Below are 20,577 nucleotides of genomic sequence, written 5' to 3'. Positions count from 1 at the left end.
CTTGGTGAGACCAGCCCGCTTAGTGGAGCTAGCAGCAGTTAGCAAAATAAAGGCGCTAATAACAGTTTTGATCTTAACTTCGTCAATAGATAGAGTTGCCTTGAATTTTAAACGCACAATCGTTTGATGCGTTTGTCATGTCTTTAATTTTCGTTTGCTTGTGCCGAATTCAGTCTTATATACTGGTTCAGATTGTCATGCCCATTTTTATACCTATGGGGATGACAGACGATATGGAAGTATTAAAAAGCATATAAAGCGGGCTTTATAGCAACCTAAAGTTGCTCTGCTGGTCGATATGTGACAAAATTTATTTAAATGGAAATATTTTACTGTCAATTGTGCTTATGAAATATATGGTTGGAGATTCCTTTTATTAGACTCATTTTACTTTGTATAGTTAATTTTTTGAATAGGTGGAGTAACCAGGAAGAACTAGATTTTGAAATAAGAAATTTAATTAGTTTAAATTTCAAAATATATTTTTTTAATATATTCTTTAAGCTTCCATGTTCTTAAAACCAGGAAGACATCGCTGCTGAAGTTAACTCTGGTACATTTTATTCATTTATGTTGTACCACTAAAAGAGCTTCAAAGGATAAAGCTTCTCAAAACTTTTTTTTAACATAAAACCACAATTTTGATACAGCCATAATTATTTACTTACAACAATGAATATATTATGCAACCAAAACCAAAGTTAGAAAACATACCATTTATTCTAAAAGAATTTAGTAGTATTTTATAATTTTCTTTTACAAATAACTTACAAAAAATAATGTAACTTAAGTGTCTTCGCTTGAAAAAAAATGTTCAGCTCTGGACCAAATGAGATGAACTTTTCGTCTTGATGGGATAACTTAGAAATTATATTATTTAAATATTATACATTATTATATAATTATTTTATTATCTAAAGAAGTTACAAGATAATTTACGTTTGTTTTAGCGTAGGAAATTTGTGATGTAATTCCAAACGTAAAATAAAATGCATTTAATTCATAGGGATAGTCCACGTCTACTCATAAATGTGTTCCATAAAATAGATCATATTGACAACGAAGCATGTCTTTTTAATACGCTTTTATTAGCTTCACCTGTATGTATGTATGAATGAAATATGTAATAAAATCTTTCCATTCATTTTCACCCACTTTTCGATGTCCGAATGTGTTGAAATTTTGCATACATATAAAGAATCTCTGATAATACAATAGTTCGATAACTTAAGTAAGACCTTGGTGTTAAGGGGGAGTGGGGGGGGGGGGTCAGATTATCACAAATACCTAATTTCAAGCTATGGGTAATAACCAGGCATTTTGTGTATCCAAGAGGTCAGGACATGGTGAGAATTTGCCCCGGGGTCGACTGTTACCCTAAAAGGGGGAGGAGGCAAAGACCCAAAACTTCGAAAATTTTAAAACTCAATGCTTTTTCGATTTGGAGCATTTCCGATCCAAAAGGTTGGGTTATGGTGGCAATTTGTGGCTGGGTAAAATAATGCCCCAAAAATTTTAAAATTCTAAAAGTATATTTTATTCGACTTAGATTTTTTCCGAGGTCGTGTTACGGTGGAGAACGTGTTCGGGGTTCGAATTTCTCCCCCTTGGAAAAGGGAGTGGGGCCTTATGCTTCTAAATTTCTAAAATTTCAAAAATATATTCTTTTTGATTTAGATGGTTTCTGAGGTCGGGTTATGGTGGAAAATGTGCCCGGGGTTCAGTGGCAGTATGAGTAATGTATAGTAATATATCTGACATTATCTGGCCACTCTTCCGGCGTGATCAAGTGTATGATACGGACATACCATCAGTCCGTGTTGATTTAGGCACAGATGGTGTGAATATAATTAAACCAATAGCCATTCAGGTACCAAAGAAATACAGCTATGTTACTGTTGAAGGCAAACGTTGCCATTAATACTGAGTTGGGCATCTACCGTGCATAAAATGCAAGGCTGCACCGTAGATTATGCTGTTATTTATTTGGAATCGCGGCTCTTTGCTGCCGGACAGGTTTATGTATCTCTTAGTCGCGTAAAGTCACTGGATGGTCTCCAAGTAGAACAACTTGCTTGCTTTAAGATAACAGGAACAGTTACATGTAATGTTGATGCATTAGCTGAAGTGACTAGATTACGTGAACATTAATGACTAATTTTAAGTTCATTATAACAAATAAATACTTAAATCACTCTTATTTAGTATTTTTATTTGTTTCAATTACTCGTATTCAATATTTTTATTTTGTTTTGAGACTAACACGAATAAAATTAACTTACAGTGTAAAAAAAACTTAAAACAAAAACGCTTTTATCGTTGAATAAACTAAAGATTTAAATTCAAGTTTTTTGTCCAACAGCCAAATAATGCACCACAACCCTGTATAACTAAAAGCGTAGGGTGCTCTCTGCTTTCATTTTCGTAAGACCATATTCAAAAATTAGTGATAGAAAATGCAAGACAAATGATATCGATCACCACCTGGATGTAGACCCCCGGGGGGGCAGGGGGGGCTCGGTCTCCCTGATATTAAGAAGCCCATCACTTACGGGGGCTTACCTGCACTTGAAAAAGCGTGACTGTGAAACGTGTTTGATGTCAAAACTATGTCTTATGGAAAAATTTCTGTATATTTTAATGTTTTCTTCTTATTGCCTGCATGCAGGCCAAAATGTGGGCAGTGTACAGCATACGGGCACCGCATCCATATATGACGTGTCGGTTAACCCCACTTGCAAAATTCTCGCGCTCCCCCCCCCCCCCCCCCCCTCCTTGTAAATTTCCGTGGGTCCCACTTGCGAATCCAACAGATTTGCGCCCCTGAAACGCCCCATCACTAATTGTAAGTTTATTATTGTTTAAAAGTTCATATATTCATTTTCCTAATGACTATATTCTAAAATTTTCGAAATGACTATATGCTCTCCTGAACTTAATGATAGAAGATCTATTACAAATCATATTTTTATTACTGATAGAAAATGTAAGACTTATGATATCAAGCACCCCACGTTTTTAGTTATACAGAATTGTGGTGCATTATTTGGATGTTGGAGAAAAAACTTAAATTTTAATTTTATTTTTTAATATTTAGTTCATTCAACGAAAAAGCTGTTTTTTTTAGTTTTTTTATTATAAGATTATTAATAGGTTATTTTGTGTTAGTATATTACTGTGTTGTACCTATAACTTAAGCATTTTGAGTAATTGTAATAAGCCATTTATTTATTAATAACCTAGAAAAAAGCAAAGTTAAAGTGATTCCTCATCATAAACTGAAATCTTAAGTGAAAGAAAACCGCCCCGCATTCCTATCAATTGTTCATTTAAACATGAATAGTATATGGATATTCACTTCCTTGTAATTTTTTTCTGTAACAATGTTAATATCAATAATTTATATTTTTAAAAACTACTTTTGTTTTCATTGAGTTGAATCGGATGGCTTCATCGCCGATTCCGATGATAGCGCTCCTTCCCCTCCTTTCCCCTTCCTCCCCGAATGCTTTTCCCCTACATCCCCTCCTTTTCACCTCTCCTCCCCCTCCGGCCGCGACACCAGCGCTCCTCATGTCATGGTTTCGGAGGCCTATATAAGCGCCGCGCACCTTAATCCAGTGGCTGGCCTCCTCTCTATCTTGAGAAGGGAATCAGTCCGTCGGCACGCGTTGATAGAAGAGTCTAGCGACAGCAATGCTACCTTCCTGCAACTGCCGCACCGCTTACGCTCGTTCCGGGGCCGGCTGCCGCACCGCTCAGGCTCGTTCCGGGGCCGGTGGCACGAGGATATATGTCATCTGAAACTTCGAATTATCAAATATGGCCTCGTGGCTGAGCGCTCAGCGGCGCTATCTTCTAAACGTAAGGTTGACGGTTCGAATCCTGGCAGTTATGAACTTTTTTTTGTACTTCTAAAAATAAATACGATCACGTAACATTTCAAAAGTAATAAATATATTTGAATAATGAATGCAAATAAAAGTATATTTATTAAATAAATTGTAATTTTCAGGTAAGGACATGATAACTAATGGTCAATTAGGTTAGGTTAGCTACATTATAAATACTTTAAAACTTTGTGGACGGTTGATTTGGTTAGGATAGCCTCATTAAAGATACTGTGAAATCATGTAAACTGTTTCCTAGCGCTGGATAGCTACATATTAAAAAGTTATTTGCTAAGCAACCATAAAATGATTTTACAGTAATTTTAATGTAGCTATACTTACCTAATATAACCAACCATCCACTAAACAGTCTATGTGGCATTTTTATACCGGAGAGAAAAAACGCGCGCTTAAAAATAAAAAACATCCAGGGGGTAGGCGCTACCGATCGGCTAACTTCGGAAAGGATCGGCATTTGCGGCCAGTTGCAGGAAGGTAGCATTGCTGTCGCTAGACTCTTGTCGCGTTGATTAGCTTAGGGTCAGCACTCGGTGAAGCTATGCTTCTCTGCTTATTGAATATTAACATCTGCACTTAACAGTCACATCATTATGACACTGCGTTGTCTGTTTAAAGACTTAAATGCTGTAGGAGTCGTGTGACGATAGTTCGGGCTTTTTTTGTACAATTCTATCGCCGAGTGGCTGACAGGTTAAGGCTAGGTTACATCTAGTTTCAGTGATGTGCGCAGTCGGAGGTGCTTACCTCCCGGCTCTATTACACTAGCTCAGTTCCAGTTGATCGTATGGCAGTAGTATATAATAGCCGGTCCTTAAACAGGATGCAGGTAGTGGATTGTGATTGTCGGTCCGCCATCTTGGATTGTGACGTCACGGCGGCCATTTTTGACTCAAAATTCCTCAAAATTCCTCAAAATTCCTCAAAATTGACTCAAAATGACTCAAAATTTCCCGTTTTCGAGGGAAAAATTCCCGATCCGAGGGAAAATTAGGATTTCGAAAAACCACAAAAGTCGTTTTGCATTAAAAACCACGAAATTCCTGATAGAGGCTTATGCATCCTTAACTCAAGCCTCAGTTAAGCCTCTATCAGGATGTGACCTCGACCTTTGACCTTGACCTTGACCCCGACGGCCATTTTGGATCCGCCATATTGAAAATCCGTAATTTTAATGCTAGAGATTCGGGGAAAAAAATTAAAAATCAAAAAAATTAACTAATCGAATTAAATAATAAAAAATCCTTAAAACCACCGTTGCACTTTTACGTGACGGCCGCCATCTTGTCTTCGTTGCTGGAAGCCACCATCTTGTTTTCACCCGCTAGAGTGCGCCGATGACATGTTAGTTTAATTCGTATCCGCTAGAGTGCAGTAATAATTTATTACTGTGACACCCGCCATCTTGTCATTTGGCCGCCATCTTGAAAATCCGTAATTATTTAGCTAGAAATTCGGGAAAAGTTCCAAAATTAATTAAATAAATCACTCATTAATTTACATATTGATTTGATCCGCTCCTGTCCTCGGTTCGATCTTGGATGATGCAAAAAAAAATTAAATATAACATCAATTTAACATAATAGTAACAGGTTCGAGGAATTAAACACTGCAAGTTCTTTTACAAACATAATATTTATTACATAATTTCTATTCTACTACAGGATCATTTGAGAAAGCCAGCAATCTTATAATCATTTAGTTCCGCAGCGGTGTGAAATGACTAATTCTTAGCTCCAATCGGTTTATACTAGACAGAGTCCAGCCAGAACCTTTACAGACATAGTCCACCTCTTCTTGACAGAGTTTCTGGATACCGTTTTTAACAGTTTGCTTCACATCGTCAGAACTGTAAATTACTGCAGCCGATGTCTTGAATGCACACTTCTTCACTTTGTCATCGAACGGATATAGCTTTCCATATATACAGTCCAACCACAAGTTATATTTCAAAGGTCCGTTTGTTGCTACATCATCAGTAAGCTGATTGATTATCTTCTGTCTGATATCGTCAAGAAAATTACAAATGTCCTTCGACTCACCGAACGTATTTAGATAATAGTAGTCTTTCAACGTTCCACGAAATGCAGACTGCGCCAAGTAGAAGCCATTATCGTTCACTTGTAATGCTACGAACACAGTCTTAGGTTTAGTTCCATGTTCAGACGTCATAACAATCGGTTGCTGGGCATCTGTTTTTTTGGTTGTACGCTTTCGTGTCTCCAATCTAAAGCGAGGAGTCGAAATGTCGGCAGGTAGTTCAGCAGTAGGAGCACAGACTCCACCTTTACATTTTTTCGCATGATGTCGCAAACTGTCAATTCGAGTAAACCATTTAAGGCACTCATCACATCGAAACTTCATGCGAGAAGGATTCTTCGCGCATTTGCTCCGCTCATGTCTTCGTGCATCATGGTAAAATGCGAACGACGTATCACAGTAGCTGCAAGGATACCGTGGTGATGAAGACGATCCTTTCAGACCCGATCCAGATACAGGCGTTGCAACAGTAGTACCATTTCCAGACATTCTCTTATGCACATCGATGCATCGTTGTTGCGCCGAAACCTTTACTTTCTGCCGCACAGCAGGACCTTTGCATGCCTTCATGTGCGTTTTCATATTATCTTTTCTGGCAAACTGCTTATGACATTTCTCACAAACAAACATTTTACGATATAGGTTCTTGGCACATTCGCTCCTCTCGTGTCGCCGAGCATTGCTGTTGTCTGAGAAAATCTTGTCACAGTAACAGCACCGATGTTCGCTAGTTGTCAAATCAGCATCCATTGAAGTCTCCATCGAGGTCGTATCGTCGATCGTCGTCGTGGTTTCCTGCACATCCAGCTCAGTAGTCATTAAGCTATCTTCTGCTGGTGGTATCACATCTGTTGAAATCTCCTCCAATGTTGACATCGTCGTCGTTGCCAACGGGATCTGCTCCACCATTGTCGTCGCTGTCGTCAAGGTTCCCGTAGACGATGATACAACGTCCATCGAGTTCGGCGTTAAAGTCGGTAAATATGCCATCGAGTTCTCAAGAACAGGTAATTACGCGACTTATTCACCAGATGAAATAATCTAGGTGATCCTTACACCGTCGACGACAGTAACAAACTGAGCGACCTGCTGTCTAGGACTCGCTTATATACATGCACCGGATGGAATAATACGCAAGTCAAATCAAGAACCACTTACTATAATACCAGAGTCAAAACAACTATAAAAATAGAAGGACCATCAACGAAAAGGCAGCACATTTGGAAGCACCGACAACGAAAAGGCAGCACCGACAACGAAAAGGCAGCACATTTGGAAGCACCGACAACGAAAAGGCAGCAGCGACAACGAAAAGGCAGCACATTTGGAAGCACCGACAACGAAAAGGCAGCACCGACAACGAAAAGGCAGCAAATTTGGAAGCACCGACAACGAAAAGGCAGCACCGACAACGAAAAGGCAGCACATTTGGAAGCACCGACAAAGAAAAGGCAGCACCGCCAACGAAAAGGAAGCACATTTGGAAGCACCGACAAAGAAAAGGCAGCACCGCCAACGAAAAGGAAGCACATTTGGAAGCACCGACAACGAAAAAAGGCAGCACCGCCAAAAGAAATGACAGCACATTTGGAAGCACCGACAACGAAAGGAAGCACCATCAACGAAAAGGCCGCACCGCCAACGAAAAGGAAGCACATTTGGAAGCACCGGCAAAGAAAAGGCAGCACCGCCCACGAAAAGGAAGCACATTTGGAAGCACCGACAACGAAAAGGCAGCACCATCGACGAAAAGGAAGCACATTAATTTGTCATTGACTGCAATATTCATTGGTTCCAATATTCATTGGCTCCAATATTCATTGGCTCCAATATTCAATGGCTCCAATATTCATTGACTCCAATATTCATTGGCTCCATCAGTCATTGACACCTACAGTCTTTTGGTTCCAAAAGTCTTTTGGCCCCAAATATATTAGGCTAGAATTCTTCGAGTCTAAGAGACTATGAGACCACATGGCTACGAGTCTAAAATGATCTAGCTGGTTACGAGTTATACATGGCTTGCGAGGCTACAGAGCTACGAAGTTTCTAGTACACAGGTTTACATGACTGCGAGGATACAGGACTACAAGTCTGCAAGAGTACTTGACTACGAAGGTACTCGTCTACATGACTCCAGTTACCGCATCTGTCTTCGACAGAATTTTCTTTTTTGCTCCAACTGCTCCATCAGCATTATGTTATAAGATTACAAGGCCTCTTGCTTACGTAGCTTCAAGTCTACGAGCCTCCAATGCATCATGACTACGAGACTACGAGCCATGAGGTTACGAGTCTATGCGATTGCGAGTCTTCTAGGTTACGTGATCGCGAGGCTATAGGACTACGAAGCTTCCAGAACGCATGGTTACGAGACTGCGAGGCTACAATTCTACGAGGTCCCAAGACATCCTGGCTACGCGACTACGAGCCATGAGGTTACGAGACTACGTGACTACGAATCTTAGAGTTTACGAGACTGCGAGGCTACAGAGCTACGAAGCCTCTAGTACACAGGTTTACGTGACTGCGAGGATACAGGACTACGCGACTTCGAGCCATAAGGTTACGAGATTACGTGACTACGAATCTTCATGTTTACGAGACTGCGAGGCTACAGAGCTACGAAGCCTCTAGAAAACGAGTTTACGTGACTGCGTGGATACAGGAATACAAGTCTGCATGAGTTCTTGACTACGAAGCTACTCGTCTACAAGGCTCCAATTGACACATCTGTCTTCGATGGAATTTTCTCTTTTGCTACATCTACACCATCAGCATTATGTTATAAGATTACAAAGCTACTTGCTTACGTAGCTTCAAGTCTACGAGGCTCCAATACATCATGACTACGAGACTACGAGCCATGAGGTTACGAGACTATGCGATTGCAAGTCTTCAAGGTTACGTCATCGCGAGGCTATAGGACTACGAAGCTTCCAGAACGCATGGTTACGAGAATGCATGACTAATTGGCCGCATGGCTACGAAACTTTATGTCTCTAACTGACTACAATAGCACTATTCAGTGGTGAGAGTTAATTTATTTCATGCAAAGGTACTTGCTGCAAGCAGTTCCACTTTTCAACATCAGATGACGTCACGTTTTGCTTGCAGGTAAAATAATATTTATTTATTTTATGCGGGATGCGGGTTGTTCACTATCGATCGCATAAGAAGAATGGCATCGATAGTCTTCAAGGAGAAGGAAGTTCGTCCTTCCTGCTAGTGCTTCTCAGATTTCTCACGGTTCGCCATCTTGGATTGTGACGTCACGGCTGCCATCTTAGATGGGTGTGACTTTGACCTTTGACCGAAACCGCAGGAATGATCACAAGCACACGGATTAACCATCAAAATATATATAAGAATTATCAGGAGCACACGGAGAAAACCATCATAATATTGGCAAGAATAATCAGGAGCACACGGAGAAAAACGACACATGTTTTCTTTGATATCATAAAATTACAGAAATAAAATATTTAGAAATAAAAAAAATTAATAAAAAAATTTAAAATAAAAACAAAAAATACATAAATAGATTCTGCTAGCTTGTAAACTTATCATTGCTGAGCAAAGATAGAGTTCTAGTACAAGCCAGAATTTTATGTATTTTTTGTTTTTATTTTAAATTTTTTTATTAATTTTTTTTATTTCTAAATATTTTTTTTCTGTAATTTTATGATATCAAAGAAAACATGTGTCGTTTTTCTCCGTGTGCTCCTGATTATTCTTGCCAATATTATGATGGTTTTCTCTGTGTGCTCCTGATAATTCTTATATATATTTTGATGGTTAATCCGTGTGCTTGCGATCATTCCTGCGGTTTCGGTCAAAGGTCAAAGTCACACCCATATAAGATGGCAGCCGTGACGTCACAATCCAAGATGGCGAACCGTGAGAAATCTGAGAAGCACTAGCAGGAAGGACGAACTTCCTTCTCCTTGAAGACTATCGATGCCATTCTTCTTATGCGATCGATAGTGAACAACCCGCATCCCGCATAAAATAAATAAATATTATTTTACCTGCAAGCAAAACGTGACGTCATCTGATGTTGAAAAGTGGAACTGCATGCAGCAAGTACCTTTGCATGAAATAAATTAACTCTCACCACTGAATAGTGCTATTGTAGTCAGTTAGAGACATAAAGTTTCGTAGCCATGCGGCCAATTAGTCATGCATTCTCGTAACCATGCGTTCTGGAAGCTTCGTAGTCCTACAGCCTCGCGATGACGTAACCTTGAAGACTTGCAATCGCATAGTCTCGTAACCTCATGGCTCGTAGTCTCGTAGTCATGATGTATTGGAGCCTCGTAGACTTGAAGCTACGTAAGCAAGTAGCTTTGTAATCTTATAACATAATGCTGATGGTGTAGATGTAGCAAAAGAGAAAATTCCATCGAAGACAGATGTGTCAATTGGAGCCTTGTAGACGAGTAGCTTCGTAGTCAAGAACTCATGCATACTTGTATTCCTGTATCCACGCAGTCACGTAAACTCGTTTTCTAGAGGCTTCGTAGCACTGTAGCCTCGCAGTCTCGTAAACATGAAGATTCGTAGTCACGTAATCTCGTAACCTTATGGCTCGAAGTCGCGTAGTCCTGTATCCTCGCAGTCACGTAAACCTGTGTACTAGAGGCTTCGTAGCTCTGTAGCCTCGCAGTCTCGTAAACTTGAAGATTCGTAGTCACGTAGTCTCGTAACCTCATGGCTCGTAGTCGCGTAGCCAGGATGTCTTGGGACCTCGTAGAATTGTAGCCTCGCAGTCTCGTAACCATGCGTTCTGGAAGCTTCGTAGTCCTATAGCCTCGCGATCACGTAACCTAGAAGACTCGCAATCGCATAGACTCGTAACCTCATGGCTCGTAGTCTCGTAGTCATGATGCATTGGAGGCTCGTAGACTTGAAGCTACGTAAGCAAGAGGCCTTGTTATCTTATAACATAATGCTGATGGAGCAGTTGGAGCAAAAGAGAAAATTCTGTCGAAGACAGATGCGGTAACTGGAGTCATGTAGACGAGTACCTTCGTAGTCAAGTACTCTTGCAGACTTGTAGTCCTGTATCCTCGCAGTCATGTAAATCTGTGTACTAGAAACTTCGTAGCTCTGTAGCCTCGCAAGCCATGTATAACTCGTAACCAGCTAGATCATTTTAGACTCGTAGCCATGTGGTCTCATAGTCTCTTAGACTCGAATAATTCTAGCCTAATATATTTGGGGCCAAAAGACTTTTGGAACCAAAAGACTGTAGGTGTCAATGACTGATGGAGCCAATGAATATTGTAGTCAATGAATATTGGAGCCATTGAATATTGGAGCCAATGAATATTGGAGCCAATGAATATTGGAACCAATGAATATTGCAGTCAATGACAAATTAATGTGCTTCCTTTTCGTCGATGGTGCTGCCTTTTCGTTGTCGGTGCTTCCAAATGTGCTTCCTTTTCGTTGGCGGTGCTGCCTATTCTTTGTCGGTGCTTCCAAATGTGCTTCCTTTTCGTGGGCGGTGCTGCCTTTTCTTTGCCGGTGCTTCCAAATGTGCTTCCTTTTCGTTGGCGGTGCGGCCTTTTCGTTGATGGTGCTTCCTTTTCGTTGTCGGTGCTTCCAAATGTGCTGTCTTTTCTTTTGGCGGTGCTGCCTTTTTTCGTTGTCGGTGCTTCCAAATGTGCTTCCTTTTCGTTGGCGGTGCTGCCTTTTCTTTGTCGGTGCTTCCAAATGTGCTTCCTTTTCGTTGGCGGTGCTGCCTTTTCTTTGTCGGTGCTTCCAAATGTGCTGCCTTTTCGTTGTCGGTGCTGCCTTTTCGTTGTCGGTGCTTCCAAATGTGCTGCATTTTCGTTGTCGGTGCTGCCTTTTCGTTGTCGGTGCTTCCAAATGTGCTGACTTTTCGTTGTCGGTGCTGCCTTTTCGTTGTCGGTGCTTCCAAATGTGCTGCCTTTTCGTTGTCGGTGCTGCCTTTTCGTTGTCGGTGCTTCCAAATGTGCTGCCTTTACGTTGTCGGTGCTGCCTTTTCGTTGTCGGTGCTTCCAAATGTGCTGCCTTTTCGTTGATGGTCCTTCTATTTTTATAGTTGTTTTGACTCTGGTATTATAGTAAGTGGTTCTTGATTTGACTTGCGTATTATTCCATCCGGTGCATGTATATAAGCGAGTCCTAGACAGCAGGTCGCTCAGTTTGTTACTGTCGTCGACGGTGTAAGGATCACCTAGATTATTTCATCTGGTGAATAAGTCGCGTAATTACCTGTTCTTGAGAACTCGATGGCATATTTACCGACTTTAACGCCGAACTCGATGGACGTTGTATCATCGTCTACGGGAACCTTGACGACAGCGACGACAATGGTGGAGCAGATCCCGTTGGCAACGACGACGATGTCAACATTGGAGGAGATTTCAACAGATGTGATACCACCAGCAGAAGATAGCTTAATGACTACTGAGCTGGATGTGCAGGAAACCACGACGACGATCGACGATACGACCTCGATGGAGACTTCAATGGATGCTGATTTGACAACTAGCGAACATCGGTGCTGTTACTGTGACAAGATTTTCTCAAACAACAGCAATGCTCGGCGACACGAGAGGAGCGAATGTGCCAAGAACCTATATCGTAAAATGTTTGTTTGTGAGAAATGTCATAAGCAGTTTGCCAGAAAAGATAATATGAAAACGCACATGAAGGCATGCAAAGGTCCTGCTGTGCGGCAGAAAGTAAAGGTTTCGGCGCAACAACGATGCATCGATGTGCATAAGAGAATGTCTGGAAATGGTACTACTGTTGCAACGCCTGTATCTGGATCGGGTCTGAAAGGATCGTCTTCATCACCACGGTATCCTTGCAGCTACTGTGATACGTCGTTCGCATTTTACCATGATGCACGAAGACATGAGCGGAGCAAATGCGCGAAGAATCCTTCTCGCATGAAGTTTCGATGTGATGAGTGCCTTAAATGGTTTACTCGAATTGACAGTTTGCGACATCATGCGAAAAAATGTAAAGGTGGAGTCTGTGCTCCTACTGCTGAACTACCTGCCGACATTTCGACTCCTCGCTTTAGATTGGAGACACGAAAGCGTACAACCAAAAAAACAGATGCCCAGCAACCGATTGTTATGACGTCTGAACATGGAACTAAACCTAAGACTGTGTTCGTAGCATTACAAGTGAACGATAATGGCTTCTACTTGGCGCAGTCTGCATTTCGTGGAACGTTGAAAGACTACTATTATCTAAATACGTTCGGTGAGTCGAAGGACATTTGTAATTTTCTTGACAATATCAGACAGAAGATAATCAATCAGCTTACTGATGATGTTGCAACAAACGGACCTTTTAAATATAACTTGTGGTTGGACTGTATATATGGAAAGCTATATCCGTTCGATGACAAAGTGAAGAAGTGTGCATTCAAGACATCGGCTGCAGTAATTTACAGTTCTGACGATGTGAAGCAAACTGTTAAAAACGGTATCCAGAAACTCTGTCAAGAAGAGGTGGACTATGTCTGTAAAGGTTCTGGCTGGACTCTGTCTAGTATAAACCGATTGGAGCTAAGAATTAGTCATTTCACACCGCTGCGGAACTAAATGATTATAAGATTGCTGGCTTTCTCAAATGATCCTGTAGTAGAATAGAAATTATGTAATAAATATTATGTTTGTAAAAGAACTTGCAGTGTTTAATTCCTCGAACCTGTTACTATTATGTTAAATTGATGTTATATTTAATTTTTTTTTGCATCATCCAAGATCGAACCGAGGACAGGAGCGGATCAAATCAATATGTAAATTAATGAGTGATTTATTTAATTAATTTTGGAACTTTTCCCGAATTTCTAGCTAAATAATTACGGATTTTCAAGATGGCGGCCAAATGACAAGATGGCGGGTGTCACAGTAATAAATTATTACTGCACTCTAGCGGATACGAAATAAACTAACATGTCATCGGCGCACTCTAGCGGGTGAAAACAAGATGGTGGCTTCCAGCAACGAAGACAAGATGGCGGCCGTCACGAAAAAGTGCAACGGTGGTTTTAAGGATTTTTTATTATTTAATTCGATTAGTTAATTTTTTTGATTTTTAATTTTTTTTCCCGAATCTCTAGCATTAAAATTACGGATTTTCAATATGGCGGATCCAAAATGGCCGTCGGGGTCAAGGTCAAGGTCAAAGGTCGAGGTCACATCCTGATAGAGGCTTAACTGAGGCTTGAGTTAAGGATGCTTAAGCCTCTATCAGGAATTTCGTGGTTTTTAATGCAAAACGACTTTTGTGGTTTTTCGAAATCCTAATTTTCCCTCGGATCGGGAATTTTTCCCTCGAAAACGGGAAATTTTGAGTCATTTTGAGTCAATTTTGAGGAATTTTGAGGAATTTTGAGGAATTTTGAGTCAAAAATGGCCGCCGTGACGTCACAATCCAAGATGGCGGACCGACAATCACAATCCACTACCTGCATCCTGTTTAAGGACCGGCTATTATATACTACTTATGGCTCCTGCCTGGTAGTTTAGGGTATTACATTTTGGGTTAGGTGACCTGTCGTCTTTACTATCTTGTTTCACGCGTGGCCGACGTTTAGTTCTGTTTATGTATTTTATAGGGACGCGTCTCGTAAATGTTTTATTGTGTTAAAGTTATTTATCTGAGGTCACATCTAAGTCTAGGCCCGTTACGAGTTAGTAGGGCTAAGTTAAATGTCCGTTTGAGATATCATCATGTTAGAATTCGGTATTAAACACAATATCTAAGTATGTTAGTATATTGTTGGGAGTGCGAAGTGTACATTTGTTTTGATTTAAGTACGTCTCTATGTCCTTGCGATTCATTAGTGTGCAAGAATCTTATTCACCAAAAGCATTGCAATTGATCTGAGCCTTAATTGCTCCCAATTATAAGAAATTTGCAGTGTTGTTAAAAGTACTCGGAAAAAGTAATTGGGCTCAATTACAATTACTGTGGTGATAATGTAACTAATTAGAAGTAAAAATTACTTTACATAGAAGTAATCGGTAAAATTACAATTACAATTACAATTGCTTTCCGCTACCATTTTAAAACTGACTTACGATTCAATTTTTTACACTTTGTTACATTAATAAACATACATACATATATGGTTTGTTAAAAAATGATTTCATGTAATTATTAAATTTATTATCTTAAATTAAATGAATAATATTTTAGGACAAACTTGATTGAATAACATCAAAATACTTCATACAAGTAGTGGAATTGAACTTACAAAACAATTGCATTTTCAATTTCTCATCAGATAGATTCCCTCTCTTGATGGCAAAAAAATCTTTACCAACACTAAAAAAAACGCTTAACGGGAGCACTTGACGGCAGGGATGTGTTAAAGTAGTATATAATAGGGGCTCCTGCGTCTGGCTTCTAGCTGTGGTGCTTGGTGCCGAGCCACATCTCTGACGTCACGTCTATCTGTGACGTCACGGCGGCCATCTTGGATAAGTGTAACGGGACACAGCGTAACGGGACATGTCGTAACGGGACACGTCGTAACGGGTAAATAGATCACGGCGGCCATTTTGGATCCACCATTTTGGATGACATCATTTTGTTTTCTAGAAAATTCCGGCATTGTGTTGTCCGCCATATTGGATGATGACGTCACCGTTGCAATTATCGTTATGGTCGCCATCTTGGATCCGCCATATTGGATGATGACGTCACCGTTGCAATTATCGTTATGGTCGCCATCTTGAAATTTAGACGCCATCTTGAAAATCCGCAATTTTTATGTTAGAAAATCGGGAAAAATTTTAAAAATCATTAAAAAATTATTTAATCGAATAAAAAATAAAAATCTTAAAAACCACTGTTGCAGTTATCGTTACGGTCGCCATCTTGGATTATATAAATGTTGCATATTTCGTTACACCCACCATCTTGGTTGGGTACTATACCATCGTTACACTTTATGTTGAGTCCGTCATATTGGATCCTTTTAATGTTGCAATTATCGTTATGGTCACCATCTTGAAATTTATACGCCATTTTGGAAATCCGTAATTTTTATGTTAGAGATTCGGGAAAAAATTTAAAAAGCATAAAAAAATTAACTAAATTGAATTCTGATTGTTTATATCGATTACCGTCCTTGGTTCGAAACCGGCGAGGGCAAAAAATTAAAAAAAACATCAGATCCTTCCTCCACAGAAGCCACCTACAGACTGACATACCACCACCAATAACAAGGTATTAACCACCAGCTGGTATGACGTCATGTCCACCATCTTGACTTCGTTCGCAGAAGAGAGCCATCTTGTTGTAGTCTGCTAGAGTGTGCTGGCGACATGTTAGTATAATGTTCTGTTCACCATACCTTTAACCTCGTCTATTGACATTGAACTTTGTCATTGACCTTGAACCTTTACCTTGAAATTTGACCTTGACCTTGAAATTTGACCTTGACCTTGAAATTTGACCTTGAACTTTGACATTGACCTTGAAATTTGACTTTGACCTTGAAATTTGACTTTGACCTTGACATTTGACCTTGACATTGATATTTGACTTTTTCCTTGAAATTTGACTTTGTCCTTGTCGACCCTCATGGATCCGACATTTTATGTTTAGTACATGCTACCAGGACCTACCACCTGTCGGAGTACACCATCTTGTGTGTGTACTTGTATTATAAAGTACATTTCCATCTGGATAATTTTATTCTAACCCGTAACAGTGCAGTAATCATTTATTACCGAGGTGCCCCCGCCATCTTGAAATTCGACCGCCATCTTGAAATCATGTAATAATAAAGCTAGAAAAGTGGGAAAAAATCCAAAATTCATTAATTAAATCACTCATTAACTTACATATTGATTCGATCCGCTCCAGTCCTTGGTTCTATCCCTGAATGATGCAAAACATTTAATTTTATATAAATAATAATAATTTCAATAAGCCATGTTCTAAATTCTTAAAGAGACTTTAAATCCTCTACTACCATCATCCTATCAGACATCAAGACCACCATATTGGAAATTCGTAATTGTAATGCTAGAGATTCGGGAAAAAGTTCAAAATTCATTAAATAAATTTGTAATCTATATACTGATTGATTAGATCGACTAAGGTCCTTGGTTCGATCCCTGGTCGATACAAAACAACTTTAATTTTAAAAAAGTACCAGAAAAGTGTAAGGTTCGAGAAATAAAACAGCTCAAAGTCTTTTACAAACATAATATTTATTACACAATTTCTATCCTACTACAGAATCACTTGCGAAAGACAGCAATCTTATAAACATTTAGCCCTGCATAGACGTGCAACGACTACTTCTTAGCTCCAAATGGCTCCAAATGCTCCAAACGGTCTCCAAATGGCTCCAACAGCCTCCAAATAATTGACAGTTCCAAATGGCTCCAAATGCTCCAAACGGCTCCAAATGCTCCAGTTGTCTCCAAAAGGCTCCAAATGCTTCAAAAGGCTCCAAATTCTCCAAATGGCTCCAAATGCTCCAAACGGTCTCCAAATGGCCTCCAAATGCTTGACAGCTCCAAATGTCTCCAGCAGCTCCAAATGCTCCAAATGCTTCAAAAGACTCCAATTGTTCCAAGAGATCCATCTTCCATTGGTTCCAACTGATTCCAATTACTTTTCTTATCGAACTTGGCATGATTACTAACATGTCTTTATTAGTATACATTTTGACTGGCAGTGGTAACGTATTTTGCACCTTTAAGTTATAAGTTTTATTTAGAAATCAGATTTCGATAAATGGTAGATAACATTTGGAAAGAAAATATATTAATTTATCTTCAAGTTTATACACATACATTTAATTTAAGCCATTATTGTATGTAGCCAGCTTCCCTCAGTTCTTTGAGTATGAAGGATATTTCTTTAATGTTCGAATAGTTTCCTGCACAAAGCGATCCATGTAGTAGTCGTAGCCTGTCAACCAATATGTTAGGATCTTCCCATGAGGTATAATCAAACTCTTCTGCTGCGTTCATCATCCTTGCATGTTTATAATAAATATTATTATCTCTGGTGTCTATCGTTTTAACACCAACCTCAAGGTCACTTTCGTCATCGTGCCAGTGATTATCACAAGCTTGATCAGGATAATTTATTTTATTACGTCGTTTCCATCGTTTTGGTCTCAAACCACCATCACAGTCTTCGCTCTTGCATGCTTTTGGTGCTTCAGCACAGTACTCAATCATGTCAGCCTTAGATGTGTCAGCACAGTCTTCGTTCACGCCAGCTTCTGTTGTGTCGCCACAGTCTTCAATCATGTCAGCACCACAAACTTGATCAGGATAATTTATTTTATTACGTCGTTTCCATCGTTTTGGTCTCAGACCGCCATCACAGTCTTCGATCTTGCCTGCTTTAGGTGCTTCAGTACAGTACTCAATCATGTCAGCCTCAGATGTGTCACCACAATCTTCAATCATGCACACTTCAGATGATTCATCAAAGTCTTCGACCTTGTAAGCTTCAGATGGTTCTCCATCTTTCTCATTTTCATGGAGACGACTAGATATTGGAGTAAATATATTTTCATTTCTAATGTGGTTACAACTTCCTTCGTTTGTTTTAAATTTTAAATTATTATCTTGATCTAGATCAGTAATTTTAGCATTAGCTTTTTCGCCTTCGTTCCTCTTCCGTGATGTTGTAGCCCAGTCTTCGTTATCTTTATTCATCTTAATTGTACAGGTCTTGTAATGTCTATCCAAGTAATATCTTCTACCAAAGGATTTCTGACACTGACTGCAATGAAATGATTTTTGACAAGGACCCAAATTACACTCGCTTCTCTCATGTCGTTTAGCATTCTTTCTCAAGGTAAACACCTTGCTACAGTATCTACAGTGATGACGTTTCGATACAGCGTCAGATCCTAAATCGGAATTCATATTAGTTACCGAGACTAATGCCAGATGCAAACTAATAGTTTTAAATTAGATATATTACTTAAATAGAATTTTTTAATTATTTCATCAGCGATAATTAATTTATCTCATTCAAAGGTACTTGTTGCAAGTAGTTCTGCTTTTCAACAACAGATGTCGCCACATGTTACTTGCAGGTAAATAATATTTAGTTCTTTTATGCGGGATGCGGGATGCGGGATGCTCACTAACGATCGCAATAGAACGATGGCTTCGCTAGACTGCAAGGAGAAGGAAGTTCGTCCATCCTGTTAGTGCTTCTTAGATTTCTCAGAGATTATTTGACTGAGTAATGATTTTTTTTTTTTTAATTTCCACCTGATATAAATATTGCAAGTGATGATTAAGTAGCAGAAGTTCACTAATTATATGCAACCTTGAATAAAAAATAAGATGCTTCATTAAGTAAAAAAATCATTCATGTAGAGATAAATACCTCATCAGTAACCAGAAGCACTCGGAGAAAACCATCAGATGTCTAGTCAGGAATAATCAGAAGCACCCAGAGAAAACCATCAAAATATTGTCAAGAATAATCAGGAGCACACGGAGAAAACCGCCACAAGTTTTCTTTGATATCATAAAATTTCAGGAAAAAATAATAATAAAAAATAAAAATGAATTAATAAAAAATTTAAAAAAATAAAATAAAAAAATACATAAACAGATTCTGCTAGCTTGTGAACTTCTCATTGTTGAGCAAAGATATAGTTCTAGTACAAGCCAGAATTTTATGTATTTTTTATTTTTATTTTTTATTTTTTATTAATTTATTTTTATTTTTTATTATTATTTTTTCCTGAAATTTTATGATATCAAAGAAAACTTGTGGCGGTTTTCTCCGTGTGCTCCTGATTATTCTTGACAATATTTTGATGGTTTTCTCTGGGTGCTTCTGATTATTCCTGACTAGACATCTGATGGTTTTCTCCGAGTGCTTCTGGTTACTGATGAGGAATTTATCTCTACATGAATGATTTTTTTACTAAATGAAGCATGTCATTTTTTATTCAAGGTTGCATATAATTAGTGAACTTCTGCTACTTAATCATCACTTGTAATATTTTTAACCAGGTGGAAATTAAAAAAAAAAATCATTACTCAGTCAAATAATCTCTGAGAAATCTAAGAAGCACTAACAGGATGGACGAACTTCCTTCTCCTTGCAGTCTAGCGAAGCCATCGTTCTATTGCGATCGTTAGTGAGCATCCCGCATCCCGCATCCCGCATAAAAGAACTAAATATTATTTACCTGCAAGTAACATGTGGCGACATCTGTTGTTGAAAAGCAGAACTACTTGCAACAAGTACCTTTGAATGAGATAAATTAATTATCGCTGATGAAATAATTAAAAAATTCTATTTAAGTAATATATCTAATTTAAAACTATTAGTTTGCATCTGGCATTAGTCTCGGTAACTAATATGAATTCCGATTTAGGATCTGACGCTGTATCGAAACGTCATCACTGTAGATACTGTAGCAAGGTGTTTACCTTGAGAAAGAATGCTAAACGACATGAGAGAAGCGAGTGTAATTTGGGTCCTTGTCAAAAACCATTTCATTGCAGTCAGTGTCAGAAATCCTTTGGTAGAAGATATTTCTTGGATAGACATCACAAGACCTGTACAATTAAGATGAATAAAGATAACGAAGACTGGGCTACAACATCACGGAAGAGGA

The sequence above is a fragment of the Bacillus rossius genome, chromosome 5, assembly GCF_032445375.1.
Source record: "Bacillus rossius redtenbacheri isolate Brsri chromosome 5, Brsri_v3, whole genome shotgun sequence".
Lineage (NCBI taxonomy): Eukaryota > Metazoa > Arthropoda > Insecta > Phasmatodea > Bacillidae > Bacillus > Bacillus rossius.
Note: the sequence above shows the minus strand (reverse complement) of the source record.